This window comes from Lathamus discolor, chromosome 4 (assembly GCF_037157495.1).
Source record: "Lathamus discolor isolate bLatDis1 chromosome 4, bLatDis1.hap1, whole genome shotgun sequence".
NCBI lineage: Eukaryota > Metazoa > Chordata > Aves > Psittaciformes > Psittacidae > Lathamus > Lathamus discolor.
This window is the reverse complement of record NC_088887.1, coordinates 83,585,081-83,602,445: the sequence shown is the minus strand read 5'-3', so window position 1 is coordinate 83,602,445 and position 17,365 is coordinate 83,585,081. Positions and strand designations below refer to the sequence as shown.

The 17,365-nt window shown below is 41.0% G+C and overlaps 1 long non-coding RNA gene across 1 annotated transcript; it reads left to right on the top strand.

Moving 5' to 3' along the window:
* The first annotated feature begins 642 nt into the window (after positions 1–642).
* LOC136012750 (uncharacterized) lies at positions 643–15,202 on the top strand. The gene is made up of 3 exons (XR_010611934.1): positions 643–691; positions 14,018–14,093; positions 15,030–15,202. It is a non-coding gene; the product is annotated as an uncharacterized LOC136012750 (long non-coding RNA).
* The last annotated feature ends 2,163 nt before the right edge of the window (positions 15,203–17,365 follow it).

Sequence of the window (17,365 nt, the reverse complement as noted above, 5' to 3'; positions counted from 1 at the left end):
TTATTGTCAGGATACTCAAACTTGTTTCTCCTTTGGCCTCTGAGCACAGATGCTTGTGTGTGGAGGATGCAGCTCCAGAAGCTCTTACTGCTCCAGGCATCCTGGAAAATATCCATTCTGTCAAGATCTTGCCAAAGTACATCACCGACAGCTATAACTAGGGTTCATGCCAGTGGGGACGTCTGTGAATGAAGGCTGTAATTAATCTTAGCTCCTGCAGGCAGCGTAACACAGCTGTGCAACCCATACCAGAACGGGATGCTGGACCTCCTATTCACTGATACCCTCTCTGACCTGCCACGTAAATTAATGTGTCATTGAGAATACATTTCTTTTCACTTATTTAGCAGGCAAAATTATTTGCTGCCTAACTGCCAAAAATCTCCGCCTAGAGAGTGAAATAGCAGAAGTCAGCCTCTTCTAGGGCCAAACTTGAGTTTGCCAGAACAGCCCTCATCCTCAGCAGTGTTTCCAGAACTTTTACCCATTATCCACTGCATAACCCAACTTGATTTTCTGCTTGGGCTGAGCCAAGCTTGAAGAAACTTAGAATCAACTTCATTAGGCATAGCTGATGATTCCCCAGCTTCCTGAATTGCTATGTTAATGAGATGTTACTGCCCAAAGTAATGAAAAGCAGCTGTTTCTTACCTGTAAAGAAAAGCTGAGAGTTACTGTGGTTCATTTGGAGGTGAGTTTTATAAGGCTGTCTTCCTTCTTAGAAGAGCTCACTGCATGTATTTTGCTCTTTAGTTGCAGAGGCCTAAATAGGTTTAATTTAATGTGTCTAGAAAATTCTGAATGTGCTCTCCTGTTTCAAGTGTTCACATAGAAGGATTACCACTCTGCTTTGCAGGAGTTTCCTGTAAGATATCATCTGTCTACAATATGTGGTAGTTTCAGTCATGTATGTTAATAAAATAATACATTATTACTAAAAATTAACATATTGGCAGAATAAATGAGGGATTGTCAGGACGTTTAAGAAATATATGAATGAAGAGTGTGTTTAGATTTAATGAAGTTTTAATGAAGCGAATGTCTGAAATCACAGCCACTTAATTCCAGCTGCCTACAGACTTTTTAAGCCCTCAAGGATACAGGAATTAGATTTTTAAGAGATTCCCCTCTTTGTATACCTGCATGCTATTGATAAAGATTATTTCTTATTTGCTTATGAACTAAGCACAGAAATTATCTTTTTTTTTTTTTTTTTGTATCTGCAATGTCAGGAGTATATGCCGTAAGGTTTTGCTAGCCAAGGAAGAGTTATGCCCATGAAAAGGAAATTGCTTGTTTGTTTTTACCCTTTAATTTTTCATGTGTGTTGTGTATGTAAGGTTTTTGCCAAACTGCCTTTCTCAGAAAAATGGAAAGCTCTCTTCATTATTGTTTATATTTTTTAACTGAATGCCACAAGTCTAGATTGTATCAGAACCTAGTCTTCTAAATAAAATCCTTTCAAATAAAACAAGCAAAAGAAAATCTATTTATCTCAAGGAGGTTAAATCACATAGAAATAGGTTGAGATTATAGGATGGATCTTAGTGAAGGGGGAGCTTATCTGAGAGGCAGTAGATAAGCGTAAAGCCTGCAGTCATAGTGATAAATAGGAAAAGATCTCTTTATAAGCCAAGATGCTGCCTGTGACTGACAGTCTGAGAAAGGAAAAAAATTAAAATTGCCAACCATAAGGCTTGTTAAAAGAGAAGAAGGGAAGAAATGAAATATATAGCTAAGGATAAGCAAAATAAGTACAGAACAATTATTTCTGTATTTTATAAGCCCTGAGGTCCAAATTTTCAGTATTTTAGAGGAGTACAGTAACTATGCAGCCAGGTCTTTAATACTGTATATAGATAATAAATGTAATTATTCAGATCTGTTTGATAGTGGAATGACTATCAAAAGCGAACTGCTCATCAGTAACCTACCCAGGTGACCTCGCAACCTCTTTCTCGGCCTCTGTCATTTGCTGAAGGCTGATGTGTCTGTCCCCTTGATTTCTAGAGGAAAAAGATGATGTTTGGATCACTGCCATTTAGCAACATGAGATGTACTAGGAGGGCATCTTCCAGTTGTTTTCTCTAGGAAAACTCTACTTTCTTCCTTTTTCTGTGCTGGAGCTTTTCTTCCATCATCCAGAGTGAATATATTCAGTGCATCTGTTCCAGGTTTTCTTGTTTTGTAGTAGGAAAAAAATGTTTGGGAAGCCAGAGGAGGTGCTTACATACAACCCTAAGAGTTGGCATCTCTGCAGATAAGAGAGGACAGATTATCAACAGTACCAAATTAAGTACGCGTCATGTGTCCAGAGGAGTCGAGTAAGATGGAGGAGCAGATAAATGGAATGGAAAGAACAAAGGAAAAAACATATTCGTAGCTATGTTTAGTATTAGTAACTGTGTCACCCACAGAAGCCCTTCAGAAGTGAGATGAGCACATTCCAGCAATACATATTTGATAGACAGGTCGGAAATGTCAAGATAATCCCATCTGCACGTGTTATAATGACTGACACTCTGCAAAACTGATTGTGCAACTACTGCCCAACTAGTTTTTTCTCTGCTTCATGTAATTTATTCTTCTGTATAAACCCTTTATTCCCATCCACTGAGCAAAAGTCCTTTTTCTGATACTGTGCTTTCTCTGTGAAGAATGAAATTTGGTTTACTAATCTCAGCTGGGTATTGTCAGGAAGTTTATTGAGCATTTAAACCTTACAGATCACACCAGCTTAAGCTAACACTGGGTTTGTTCCATTCCCCAGTCCTGAATCTTATTTGAGTGTTCTTGTAGGTTTTAAACAATACTTTTTTTATATAATATTCATCTTACCTGGAGCATAAATACTAGGTTCTATAAGAAAATTTATGATGCTGTAAATATTCTTGGTTAAAGACACAAAACCAATTAGCAGTCTTAGCCACACAATTCCCACTTACATTAATTGGAGCTGTTTGGCTAAATCTTGGGGTAAGTGATCATTGTAGGACCCTTCCAACTGAAATATTCTGTTCTGGTTTTCTCTACTTTGAGTATCTCAACTCTTGTTATGCAAATCATAAATCCATCTATACTTCTGGCAAATTGCTGCACAGGAAATGCTAATTTAATTCATTAATCCCCATTCCTAAAGCACAAACATCTCTCACCTGAGGTAGTTAGTAGGTAGTTTTGTGGTCTTTAAAGCACATACTGATATTTTAAAATGTCGGTGAGAGACAATATACTCGTAATGCATATGAAGTCTGTATGTTTTTTCTGCTAACACTGCATGAATAAGCAAATATGAACTAATTTAACCTGTATATTTTTTTCCTAACTTCTGCTTTTCATCCTTGTTAAGTTTGAACTTCATAGTAGCTACTACCTCAAATTATATTCAGATGATTGCTTGATTTATTTTTTTATCATTTTGAGTGTGTGTCATGAGCTTTAACTAGTCTGGAAGTATCACATTCAATGTCATAATTTGTGTTAGGATTCAGAATAATTTGTCTTTAGAAAGGACTCGGTACATTCACAGTGCTTTGGCTGGGCAAACCTCCTAGCCTGATGCATCCAAATGAGGACCCAGTCAAATATGCCACAGCTGGGAAATTCCAGGAAGCTGGCTATCCAAAAAGCAATGCTGTTAGCCTCTTTCTTACAGCTGAGAATCATGTCTGGCTGTGGAAATATTCCTTAGCTCAGCTCTTGTTCAAACCACATACTAGAAGCCAACCTGTTCGAATTTGCACCAAAAGGGGAAAGAAATACATTAGCGTGCATTTGTCTCAGTTGCCTTTTTTTCTGACATCCAAAAAATCTTCCAGGCATAAATAAAACTGACTAAAAGCAGTAGTAGAGCAGGGCTTAGGTTCAGGGATTTGAACGACTTATGAGCAAGGACTTTAATAGGTACAAAAAAATGGGCTTACAAAGCAGTGTTAATAAACCTCGGGTAGTGCAGCTTGATAAGCAGAGATGATACTTATTCAAAGCATTGGAAGACAAAGTATGAGCTGGTTTAATGCCACACAGGGTGCCAAGTGCTGTGTTTAATGTGAAAAGCAGTTTTCTTTAGAATCAAGCACAAAGAAGTGATGTTCCAAAAGCCAGGAAGTAGATCCTGGTGAAATCCACATGCGAATGTAAACACAGAAGTTGAAATTTTGGCCTCTCTCAGCTTGGTGGCAAACTTCCATGTGGTTTGAGCGAGGATTTCAGACAGCATGTGTGACTGACAGCATTGTATGCAGGCCTTTCCATATACACTTCTCTACTTCATGAAAGCATTTCTTAGGGGAAGAGCTGAAATTTAATTTCCCAAACAGTGCAGTGACTTGCTGTTAAAATTTCATATGTGTTGCTGTAAGAAAAAGTCACCACCCGTTTTGCAGTTTCTGGCAACCTTTGCAACTCAGTATTTAAATCACAAATTCTAATTAAATTCTTCAATAAAGTGTCATCAAAAGCTCCAGGGTTGCAGGCACAGCAACCCTTACAACCCCAGTTTAGCTTCTTTAGCACCAATTTTATAGTCACCTTAGAATCACCCTTCACTAGACAGGTCTGTTGTGATTGAATTAGTGTGGATAAACCACATCCTTTGCTAGCCACAAACATTGGTGCTCCATTTCCAAAAAGCTCTTAGCTTGTACCATTAATGTACTATTTCAGTACTACAAATAATGTGATAGTTTCTATTATGACCTTAAATAGTAACTCCTTAGGTGCATTTCTGGTAGTGTTTATCAAGGACAAGGCTTCTAAGACTCAGGTTAACAATTTCAGATATATAGGACAGGTGTTGCAGAAAAAATAGAAATACATGCACTATCACTTTTAGGTCATGCATTTTAATATGATTTTGAAATAAGTTTTCTTGTGTGTTATTCTCTCTATTATCACTAATGTCTATTATCCATCATACCTTTCTTTAAGGACAGCATAGTTAATATAAAGACTTAGTCTGGCAAGATGCTAATTGCCTCAGTTTCAGTAAATTCCTAACAAAGCTCTTTACATTGAACTAACTAAAGATAAAAGTATCAAAGTATGTGACTAAGCTACAAAACAGGGTGGCAAGATGGATTGCTTGGTTTTTTAAATTGTGACAGGATCATAATGGTAGCTTATTTTATTCCCTGATGGTTTGCAAAGGGAAAATTGGGTATTTAATTTTATAGTAAATATTATTTTTTTTAGCTATCTATTTTAAAATTACTTTGAAACATTTACAGTAAATGTATTTTTGTGGTACATGCCAACTTCTACTACCCCAGCTTTGGTTCCCTTGCTGAGTGAGAGCCATGTCCCTGGTAGCAGTAGGTGGCAGTGCTGTGTCTGCGCTCTCGTTTTAAGGCACTGCAGTAGCACAGCTCCACGAAGCCATTTCACGGAGAATGTTTAGAAGTTCAGGTTTCTTTAAACAGAGGCACTTCTGCTCATGGGCAGTGCCAACTAGCCTTATCAGGTGGTATGAACTTAATCATACCTACATGACTACGAACAGTATCATTCTCCATGCGAAATTCCCCCAAGTCATGTATATAGCATTTGCAATAGTGTATGTAGCAAGGAGTAGAGGTGTATAGGTATATAGCAAGGAGTACAAGTGACTTTTCATTACTTCTATTTTTAACCCAAGATTTCTTTACCTAAAAGTGAACAAACCATGTATCTTTACTGATGCTGTTGGCAGCCCTCACTGGCAGGTGCAGTTGCCTTCTGTTTCTATAAGTTAAAGAAAAATGGTACCACTGTTGTGCAAGTAACAAAATGTTCCAGAACCATGTGATTAAATTGTTCCAGAATCACATCATCAATCAGTGATTGCTTTTATTTTGGCTCTTATAGAAGCCTTCCAGTACTTAAAGAGGTCCTACAGGAAATCTGGAGAGGGACTTTTTGCAATGGCATATGGTGACAGGGACAGGGTGATGACTTTAAACTGAAAGAAGGTAGATTTAGATTAGACATTAGGAGGAAATTATATACTGTGAGGGTGGTGAGACCCTGGCACAGGTTGCCCAGAGAAGCTGTGGCTGCCCAGTCCCTGGCAGTGTTCAAGGCCAGCTTGGATGGGGCTTTGAGCAACTTGGTCTAGTGGACGGTGTCCCTGCCCATGGCAGGGGGTCTTTAAGGTGCCTTCCCACCCAAACCACTTTAGGATTCTATGATTCTTTTCTCAGCAGTAAATACAGTAGCAGTGTCATTGACAGGAGCAAACACTACTGATGCAATAAAACTAGTGCTTCACCATGTAACTAGAAGGGCATTAGGGAGGCAGTAGATGGGATGCCTGGCTGTGCCTTTGTCTTCTCCAGACCTGAAACTGTTCACAGTCCTAGCTCTGAGGTCAAGTGAGACTGGCTGGCTCATGTCTGCTCTGCTAATGGCTTGGGAACAGGTTGTCTTGCAGATAGAGCTAACTGCAGTGGTCCAACAAAGAGCCAAACCACAAGATTAATGATTAAGCAATGCAGATAATCCGGGGTCCACAACCAGAGCTCACTGCCTCACTCTTTTGTTTATGCATGCAGATATACCAAATAGGACATCTGTTACCTGAAAGGACTGGAGGAGGAAGGGAGCAGGGACAGAGTGACAGCAGCTGCCTTAGCTTGTTTGAGAGTGGTAGAGAGAGTTTGTTGCAAGCACATGGGAGTAAGCTGGGAGACCAGGTCTTCATGATGGGTGTGATGAGGTATATCAAGCTGGGTCATCCTTTCTTTCTTCTTTATTTGCCTGTGATTTGAATGTTCAAGACAAAAGCAGAACCAGTAAAAACAGGAAATGTAATCTGTGTGGCTTCTGCTACCCCAAGAGGACTCACAGAAAGGACAAATTTGGCCTCTGGAGTTCAAGGGAAGTAAGATAAAAGGCACAACTATAAACTGAGAGAATAAGTGAAGTAAAATATTTTTCTTTGAAAGGATGAGATGTGAATCACTGAGGTCAACAATTTCAATACATGCTAAAACTAGATGTTTGCATAATGATCAAAGCATTTCTGTCAGCTTATTTGTTATATAAATGTGGATCTGGTTTTATCTTTAATATGGACTCCTCGAATGGGACATCTGAGTTACCTGATGGGCAACAGATTTGATATTGTCACCAAAATAAAAAAAATAAAAAAAATCCCTGTTCTTTTAACAGTACACCCTGAAAAGACAAACCTGTCAGAATGGAGACACTTGGAAGTTCTCTCCAAGATTGGCTTTACAATTTATTCCTGTAAATAAGGGAATCTGTTGAAACACATTTTACAGAAAGGGTTTGGATGAGAAGTGGTATTTTGGTTGATCAGCTGAGGAAGTCATGCCTTCCATAAGGGCACACAGAAGCAAGAGAAGGAAATGAACAGAGGATGTTGACCCATGGGTTACTTCCAGGGCTGAGAAGGGGGAGATTACTTGTGCATCACCCTGCTTTGGACTCAAAGCAGATGGAATGCATCTGGCAAGAGGAGAACAGACAGCATCAGCACAGTTCAGCATTAAGTGAGTGAAATTAAATTAAATAAACACACACACAGAGGCCTGGAGGAATTGCAGACCCATCTTCAGGATTTTGTTCTTTTCTGTTCCAGTGTTTTCCAGTGTTTGTTCTTTCCTATTCCAGTTTTTTGTTCTTTCCTATTCCAGTGCTCCACCCCTGGCAGTGTTCAAGCCCAGGTTGGATGAAGCCTTGGGTGGGATGGTTTAGTGTGAGGTGTCCCTGCCCATGGCAGGGGGGTTGGAACTAGATGATCTTGAGGTCCTTTCCAACCCTAACTATTCTATGATTCTGTGTGTCAGTTATTACTGCCCTTCCCATTGAATTATCCCTATAATATGCTTCTCATCAGTCAGGCAGTCACAACCATGTATCACACTGCTGAATCAGGATCACAACAGCTTTAAAAATATGTGACTGAGAAGAAAACTTCAGAGCAAAAAAAATACATGGAGCCCAGAAGGGAGAAATATGGGAAGAGTCCCATTTAAAGCAGAGGAACTGATTATTTTATGATGTGTCTGCATTCTCACACATAAAAAGAAAGAAGATGCTAATGTTACAGGGCAGAATGGGGAACAAGTTAAAAAATATCCTATGCTACATGTCACAAAAGGATGGCAATGCAGACTTCTGACTATTTAGCTCACAGAAGCAGCGAAGCCTTTTGAAGTTTCCTCTCCCTCTGTAATCAGTCCCATTAGAACAAGCAGATCCCAGCTTCAAAGGTAGCAGGGCTTGTAAAAGAAGAAAGCTGCCTGCTCCTCAAACTGTGGATGGCAGCTTTGTGTCCCACAGAGGTGGTTCCCATGTGAGGCTGCACTGGCATCAGCAGGGTGGGCGTGATTGCACAGCAAGTTCTGTGCTCAGATTTCTTTGAAGGGTTTACGTACCCTTCCCAAATTATTATTGATCCTCTCCATTTGACAGGACTTCCAAGGACTTGAAAAGATAATCAATAAAGCTTACTTCTTAGCTTGATCCCTCGCCTGCAAAGTCTTAGATGAATCCACAGACTTGCTGCAGTTGAACTGTTTTGCCTAGTTACTTAGATAACAAAGTTCTATTAATCAATTGGCGTATTTTCTTAATAAATGACTGTAAAATTATTTGGTTCTATTCTTCCTACAGGGCTCTTCCCAGAACTTCCCTACAGTAAAGGGAATAGAGAGTTCTGTGTAGGATGTGGTGTTTTGTTTGTCCACAAAACAGTTCACTAAAGAACTTCACTAATAATAGCATTTCTTGACTATGGGAAGACAGAAAGTTAAGTATATTTCAGTATTTTCCCAATCAGATTCTTTGATTCTGCAGTCTTTAATTTCTGGAAGTTTTCCAAAAAGAAAAAGGTATAAAAGAAGTCCTGAATACAGCACATCCCTCTACTTAATCTTAACCCCAATTTCACACTTCTGCAGATTGAATATGAGCATCATTTATATTTCAACAAAAAATTGCTGTTTGTTATACTTCTGATATATTAATGAAATTGTGTATCTTAGTGTACCCATTTCCCAGTTGGTGACCTGATTTCCAGTGTCTGCAACTGGTTTTCCATCATGCTTGAGCAACTGCCAATGTTGCATTCCCGTTTGTGGAATGAACCATAAGCCTGGGGATCACGTCTGAAGTATGACTTATTCTCATGGGATTATTTTCATGCTGTGTTTAGAAACCAGCTGTGCCAATCTAGGAAGTTTTCCAGAATATAAAGCAGATCATGAGCAGTGTGTTAATAATGTGTCCATAGACAGTGTGTTCACAGATGCTTCTCTGCTCTTCAACAAAGTATTAGTCAAGTAACAGTATTAGAATCTGACACTATTCTTGTTAAAGCCATTTTTCTAAGTAGTACTGAATTCAGTTAGAGCTAATTCAGGCAGGATTAGCCTGAATTCTGGTGAACTCAGTAAATCATGAAGTCAGAAAAAGGGAGGGATGGAATGAATGATGAGAGATCATCCTCCAGTTCACCTCTGTACCAAGGCAGCAAGAAACTTTGGACAGTCCTGGCAGACATACCACACACTGGTAATGATTCCAGTGAAGGCAATTCCACAATATTCTTATTTATGGTGTTTTAATGTTTCAGTACCCAGTACCATTCCTGTTTTAAAGGTGGGGTTTGGTTGTTTTTTCACATAAATCAAGAATCTTTGATAAATACTTAGCAGATTTCTTTTTGTCTTCTTTCTCAGCAGATAGAGCAAAGTTTCTCAGCATCCTTTTCTTCCTAAAATACAGATTGCATTTGTTTCATGTACCCATATATGGTGCACTTTCATATTAAAACTAAGCCGGTCTGAAGGTTAGCTGTTGCCAGAATTAACTACCTAAATCCTTTTCCCTGTTCAGCCAGCCCTTGTGTGATTGTGATGAACTAGTTCAGATGAAAAAGTGGAGAAGCTTTCAGTTCTTTAATGAAATTAATTTTCTGCTGACTTAGTTCAAGCCCTATGGAGAGCATCAGACAAGTGCCAGTGGTCGAGCTGGCTTAGCTGGGATGTGAAACAGCACAATTTCTCTTTTTTCGGGCTAGGCAAACCTCCTCGCACCTCTTTTTGCAGGCCATGCTTTCTAAACCTATTATTGTTCTTATGCTCTGAATCCTCTCAATTTTTTCTGTATCTTTTTCATACATAGTGCCTTTAACATATTTCTGTATCCGATGAATGTTTACAATGTGTGATTCAGTTACGAGTGAATAAGCCATCAGAAGGGTTAAGAAGAGATGTTGCTGCTCATATCTCTTCTGTCCATTTTTCCATGTCTCATTTGTGTGTGCTATTACTGTGATTTTGCCTACAGGCTTAATAATTGTGCTCACAAGATGGGTGACAAGCACAAGTTTGTCACCCCATGCCATGCTTTTGCAGTTTAAGGAAGGTCACCTCAACCTCTGCTCATCATAGAATCATGTTTAATTTTAACTTAGAACATCATCCAGGCAAGAGTTTCTCTAGGTGGAGAAGATAATTTCCCTTTAGTTTCCTTCAGTTTTGCCATGTGTACGCACTGACCTACGTTGAGAGTAGGCACGTGACATTCTCAGTCAGTCTTTCATGTGGTCTGAACTCTTTTGGGGTTAATGGCTTCATGCAAATATAATTTTGTGGCAATGTGTATGAATAAGATGTTAAGATTTCCTGTATTCTGTCTTTTAGATACGCATAAATAATTTATATTTCCCAGTATGGATTCACTCCTGATTTGTATTCATATAGTTCTCTTAACACATAATCTAGAGTCTTGAAGTATTTGTTTTTTTGCTTTTAAAGCCATCACCACCCACAGTCATGTACCCAATTAAGAGTTTAAGTTTTTACTATCATAGTTTCACCATAAAAATGTGGAGAATGTGAAGCCTGAGGATACAGAAACAGCAAAGTTAAAGTAATAAAGGTCCCGAATATAAAGGTCTTTTAAATCCCATCACTCGTTAACAATAGTGAGCTTGGAGTCTGTGCTGGGATGTCTGCTGTGGATGAAACCCGCGCTGTAGAGACGGATGCACTAATAATGATTACATCACTGACTGTGCAGCTGAACTCACATCCCACCACAGACTGTGGTAACCTGTGAGTTGCATTATCCTTTGTAATCAGATCATGACTGAGATGAGCCAGCTTGTTCAGAAACATTCAGAAATGCCTGATCTGAAGGTAAGAATTGCTGGTCTTTCCTGTCCTTCTTGTGAAGGCTCTCATGGCTCTCAGAGTGTGGAATTAACAGAAGCCTATGGGCAGGCTCTGGTTACTGCCCTTCAGGCTCAGAGATGATATGGATAATGGATGACCTTCAAGCCAGGTCTCTCCGTTATAGGCTTCCTTATGCTGTGATGACATGAAGGAAGGAACTCCATTCACGTTTATATGCTGCCCACCCTCTTGAGCTTTTGAAGCTCATCTTTCCATATCCTTACAGGGATTTCTCAGGGACTGACCATACTTTTTTCACATCCCAGAAGCAGATCCTCCAATTCAGCTTCCTCCCCCAACCTTGCACAGTTTTTCTTGAATGTTCCTGAAGCTCCAGGTCCTCTGTCAGAAGCACCCACCCTAATGGAGATTGTTCAGGCTGATGAATTATGGGACAAGACAGAAAAGAGGGCTCACCGCTTTCCAAGTGCCACCTCCAGCACTCACTGCCGGTCCCATCATGATCTCATTCCAGCATTTGTCACTGTCCTGTTTTCGGCCAGTCTGACTGAAGATCACCATTTATTCAGCATCAGTGTGGCATCCACATCTAGGACATAAACTGGAGTGGACTTTTCTGATAAAGTTATGGGAAGGTGTCACCCTGCACTGGTTTCAGGTGGGGAATGGTCTCAGCTGACCTATGAGAATAGGAGTGGAAGAAAAGGAAGGAATAAAGGATGGGCAATTTCTCCACATAAAGAAGGGATACAATACCAGCAATAAATAGCACAGCATGCTGAGGGTGGCCATAGATCTATTGGTATTTTTCACCTGGATTCAGTGAGCAAGCTCACCATACCTCTGACTCTGTCTGGAAGCAGCATCACGTTAAATGATACTGCATTTCATACAATAGATATCAACAGATACTTTCCTCCCTCTCCTAGCCATTGCTTTCCCCACCTTTTTTATGGGCATGTGGAGGGTATGCAGAAGTTTGACCACAAAACCTTTCTTCCTCTCTGTCTCTTTAACATTTCCCTTTGCTGACCCTACAGTGTCGGGGAGGGCTTCACAGCACATGTCCTTCTATTACACAGTAACGAAAGCTGAGTTTGGATGCATGATGCAGAATTGCAAACTTTGGAGCATCTGCCTTAACAGCTACTAGCTAGGAAAGATGCCTATACTTACAGGAAGAGACTGGGTACAGACTACATTTGGAAGCAATCTAATCCTAGGAAGGAATGGTGTGCTTGGGATTTTTGTTTGCTTTGGGGTTTCTTTCTCAGCCACAGCTCAAAAGCAGTCATCAACATGGTCAACTCCCATGTTGCATCAAACCCCTGCGTCAAGAAGTCTCTGGCACAAAGTCAGCTCACAGACAACCTTCTTACTGTGTCTGGAAGAGGCAGGCAGCATTTCTGACTGGAAATGAGAGCAGTGACAAAACTAAGTCAGGAGCAGAGGACAGATAGCACAAAGCTCATCTGCCCTAGGTCCTTGTGTGCATGGCCAAGAAAACAGGGAAGGAGCTGCTGCCTCTCCAGTTGTGCCAGACAGCTGGACACAGCCCTGAGGCTATTTTGAGATGTGCTATACTGTCCAGGGGACCAGGAAGAGGCAAGCCAATTGCTGCCAGCAAGGAAAATGAGGGCAGACAAAAAGCCGTATAACCCTGGCTCGGGAAGCCGTGCAGAGCAGCCTGTGTTAGTGCCTGCCAAGGCCCAGCACCAACTGAATGGTCACAAACCACTCGTGGACTATGGCAGAGGGTGTGGACCTTACTGCAGTGCCCAACTTGGTACTGATCTGTAGAGGCTCTCTGGGCTGACTGGGTACTCCTCCATCCAACAGCTCTGTATACATTGCCCTGCACCCCAGTGTACTGACTCCCTCTAAAACACTGAAATTTTGGAGCAGCTGCCCTTTATTTCGAGGAGGTTGGTTAAGCAGAGGGGCCTCTCTTGTCTCAGCCTGCTGCTGCTGCTGGAGACATCGGATTTGATGCTATTGATTTTGATTGGATAGGTTTCCCAAGTTTGCATGGAGTAGAAGAGTGTGGGAAAACACATCTGGGTCTTATTAGCATAGGAAGAAAAGGGGCAGAGGAAAGCTGGGTTGTGCTTGGAAGGTGGAGGAGAGTCCTCTTGCCAAGGGTAGTGGGGCAAGACAGCAGGAGGCTGTGAGGAAAAACAACTTCTCAGCACCAGTCACCCTGTTCCTCCTTAAGAGCCCTTCCTTTGGCTGCAGTGGCTGCAGAGGAATGCAGAAGCACAAAGCAGCAACAGGTGGGTCAAGCTGAAAAACACACAGCTTTATTTTTTCACTTGTAAGCAGCACAGGCAGCAAGCTGCCTCCTAAAAGTTGGCACCCTCAGAAGCTGCCTGCTTTCCTTACGCAGTGAAACAGCATTGCATTGGCCCTACCCTGTGTATCGCTGGTTGAATAGCATGATTTGTGCCCCGCTGCAATTGTGCTGGCATTTTAGGATGTGCCATATTTCAGTATTCCTTCATTTGCAACCCTCCCCAACCCCAAGTTTAATAAAATACTATACCAAATAAAGGAAATAAAAAATCCGAAAAGAAAACATAAACTTCAAAAGAGACTTCAAAACTGCCTGATTTGATAAAGAATGGAAATAGCCAGATCACAAAAATGGAGAAATCCTCTAATTGTAGAAAGGAGGACTCAGAATAGTTTATTTGCTTATTATATTAAAACCATAGCGCTGGCATTGCACCATGCAGAGCAGTTACCAAAGTCGGTAGGATAAGCTGTGTGAGTTGGTGGTAGCACTAACATCATATATTCTCACTGAATATGACCTGAAGCAACTTCTTAAATCAAGAATGCCATGACTCAACATATTATTTTCCTTACAGCTAACTCTGTTGCTCCTGCAACATCCAAGGCCACATAAGGAGGGACATCTTCCGACTATGGCTGCAGAGCAAAAAGGTACACAAAATACTGCCCACTACCTCTGACAGTAGGTATCTTTTTTAGGTGAATAGTTTTAAACCCTGCTGATGCTGAAGAGTCAGCATGGATGATCAAATCTTACAGAATCATTCCTTTCATGTTGTGAAAGTATTTTCCTTGATTTTTAATGCTTCCTGCATCTGTCTCAATCTACTATGCTGAAGATGAGTAATGTTAGGGGAAAAAAATAGTGTCATTATAAATTCTAAAAGCCAAAATTCGTCAAATGCTACTTATGTAAAAAAGGGCCAATTTAAATCAAATAATTAGCTTCTGCTTAAATGTTCAATTAGAAAATTGTAACAATAAAATCTTCTATATATTCATAGCTCTTGTCTTCAAATTTAACGTCTCTTCTGGTTTTGCTTGTATTTCTCCCTTTCATAAATGTCAGTGTAATTACGCCCATTTTCTCTTTAGAGGTGAATACACAATCACAGCTAGAAATTCTCCGGTATGTTTTACAGTCTGAGACGTGTCATACTCAATCTCACAACTAATAACTACCATGGCATGTTTTATAATTGCACCATAAATCAGAGGCTGCCGCATTCAAAGTGTAATTTTAGGCCATTTTGCAATATTTCCTCTAACTTCTGAAATATATCGGGGTGGAAAATACATGACGTAGCTACGTACAGCCACAGATGAGGAAAAGGAATCTTTCTACAGTTACTGGAGTTCCCCAAGAGATTTTAAAGGGCGGTGATATTTGTGTAGCTCATGGGATGTCCAAGCTGCCTCAGGGACCCCAATGAGAGCATATATTTTGAGCAGATGTTGAAGTCCATGTATTAAGAGAGGGGGGTGGAAGGGAATCAACCCATGGTCCAGGCTTGCCGAGTGAGCAATCCATTAGCAACAAGTACTCTGTGGCTTTTCCAACATGGTTGGTTGTCTGAATCTTTCCAGGCCCTTTATGTTTAGGAGGTACTAAGCTGGAAGGAAGAGAGAGAGCATCTGTGGTGAAAGCTGGAGAAACAGTTCTGCCAACTCGCATAGCGTCTCCCAGTACCTGTCTCAAGTGCTTCTGCATCTGCTGACAGGATCAACTCCCACAAAATTAGATTACTTTTTCTCCCACAGCCTGTTTCTGCTTGAAGGAGAATGTTTTATTATTCATTCTGGGTTTGCCCTATATGCTTTAGGTGTTATTTTAGCCCTGCCACTGCATACAAAAGTTTGTAATGGCATGCGGGATAATTTCCTAGTTGTTCAAAATCCCTGAGTAATAGTTTAGATGCAGAGAGGCTCTTTTATCCCTCAGTTAGTATTGAAGCTTGTCGTACACTAGGACTCAATACCACATCTCCCCACTGGACCACCACTGCAGGCTTGGTGGGACCTGTTACAGCCCGACATCTGGGCTTGCTCTGAAATGATCAGGTGGGGCTCTTTGCTAGGTACCTTTGCACGTACGATGCAGCAGCCCAGCACAGTGACTAATGCCTCACTTGCACCACAGAGATCTGCTGTTGATTTAATTAAAATTGCCACATCCTTCATATGTGCTCACAGTAATCTGGTTTCCACTAATCAAACTCTGAATTTATGTTAGTCAAGTTTTAAAGTCTCCCCAAATGGCACAAGTCCTGTAATGACATCTGGCTGCATTTTTGGCCGAGTACAGACATCATGACTGCTTTTTGATTAAGAGAGCAATGTGTGCCCCAAGCTGGAAAACCATCAGCGAGGGGAAGTTACAGCAAAGTCTATGCACATACAGAAAACCTACGTGATCTCCTACACTTGGTGCTATATTCAGAGTGGAGGTCATGCCATACAGAAACCCTACAGCCACCTGCTACTTGTCTAGGTAACCTTATTTCTTTAGCAAATAGGGTAGGAAGCTACAGCGGGATGAAGAAAAGCTTTGGGAACTTGCCTGCGAGGCATCCCAAGGAGAAGGGGTAGCACTCCAGGGTGCAGAGTGGATCACAGGGGTCTGGGCCTGGCTGTCTCACCTTCCCCTACACCTCCTCCTCCTGAGCTCTGAACCTGGGGCAGGTAAGTACGGTGTAGCCCCCTGCACTGTCAGCATCTGAACACTGGCACTAGTATTACAGGTAAAGGCTATGGTATGGGTGAGACCTAACATTTGCACTGTGCCAATGGGAATTTCATAGAAATATGGTGTCTTCTCGTGCTGTTATAGTTCATGCCCCTTCACATTACTCCATCAGTTATATCAAAGGGACTTGCCTAATCATCCAGCAACATACTCTGGCTTCAAACGTGCTTTTGACTCTACTGCAGTTGCTTGAGGCCTGTTCACAGTATGTCTATACTGAAATGATTGATCTGTCTTGACCAAGATCCTAGATGATTATCCTAGCTACGTCTGGTACCTCTTACAGCTCGTTTAAGCAAATCAACGTCTGCATCACAAGTTTAAATGAACTGCAAGGACTTGCCCTTCGGAATAGCACAGCTAATTTATGAAGGCCATAAGGACTGTGTAATGTAGACCTCATGTGCTGACTTGTAGCAGCCTTTACCAGAATATGGCCTGGCACTTCCAAGACTTGCTGTGAGGAGTTTGAGAAAAGGAAACAAGGGTTTAGTAACTTCTCACAGACCATACTGCTGTTGTAGCTAGTTGTGCAAGTAAAGGGAACAAGGCAACTACTGCAGGCTAGAAATTTCCAGAATTATACATTTTATGGTGCAATCATTGCCTACTACACATGCTATGTATTAGTGCTGGCTGGCTCAGTGTTACATATGCTGTGTTATTATTGCTGGCTGGCTCAGTAGCTGCTGTTGAACATGAGATGGTAGGCTTGTGGAAAAAGAGGCACAGAAGACTATAATGATAGTGGTGAAGAATTGTGGGATCCCAAAATTTATGGCTGTATGGCTGTTAGCAGCATTCAGATTAAACCACCTATTCCAGACCATTTGCTAAGATTCCTACCTCTTTATTGTACTTAAAATATCCTAGCAGAGGGAAAAGGAGCAGGCCCTGCACTTACAAGGTGCTTTCAGACCCTCAGCAATTAGAAAGGCTCTGCAAACAGAGCACATTGGCACCTGCCTCCCATTTTCTCATCTTAGCGCAGTCCATGAACAAAGTCACATCTTAAAAGCTGGCTTAAAGAAAAGGAAGCTTGGACTCTGCATTTTTTGTCATCATTTTTTTACTTCTTTAGAACAAAAGAAGCACAAGGCTAAGGCCAAATCTGCTTTTAGTTGCAACCATACAGCTTGCAGGTGTGGGCAGAGTTTAGCCTGAAATAATTGGAGGC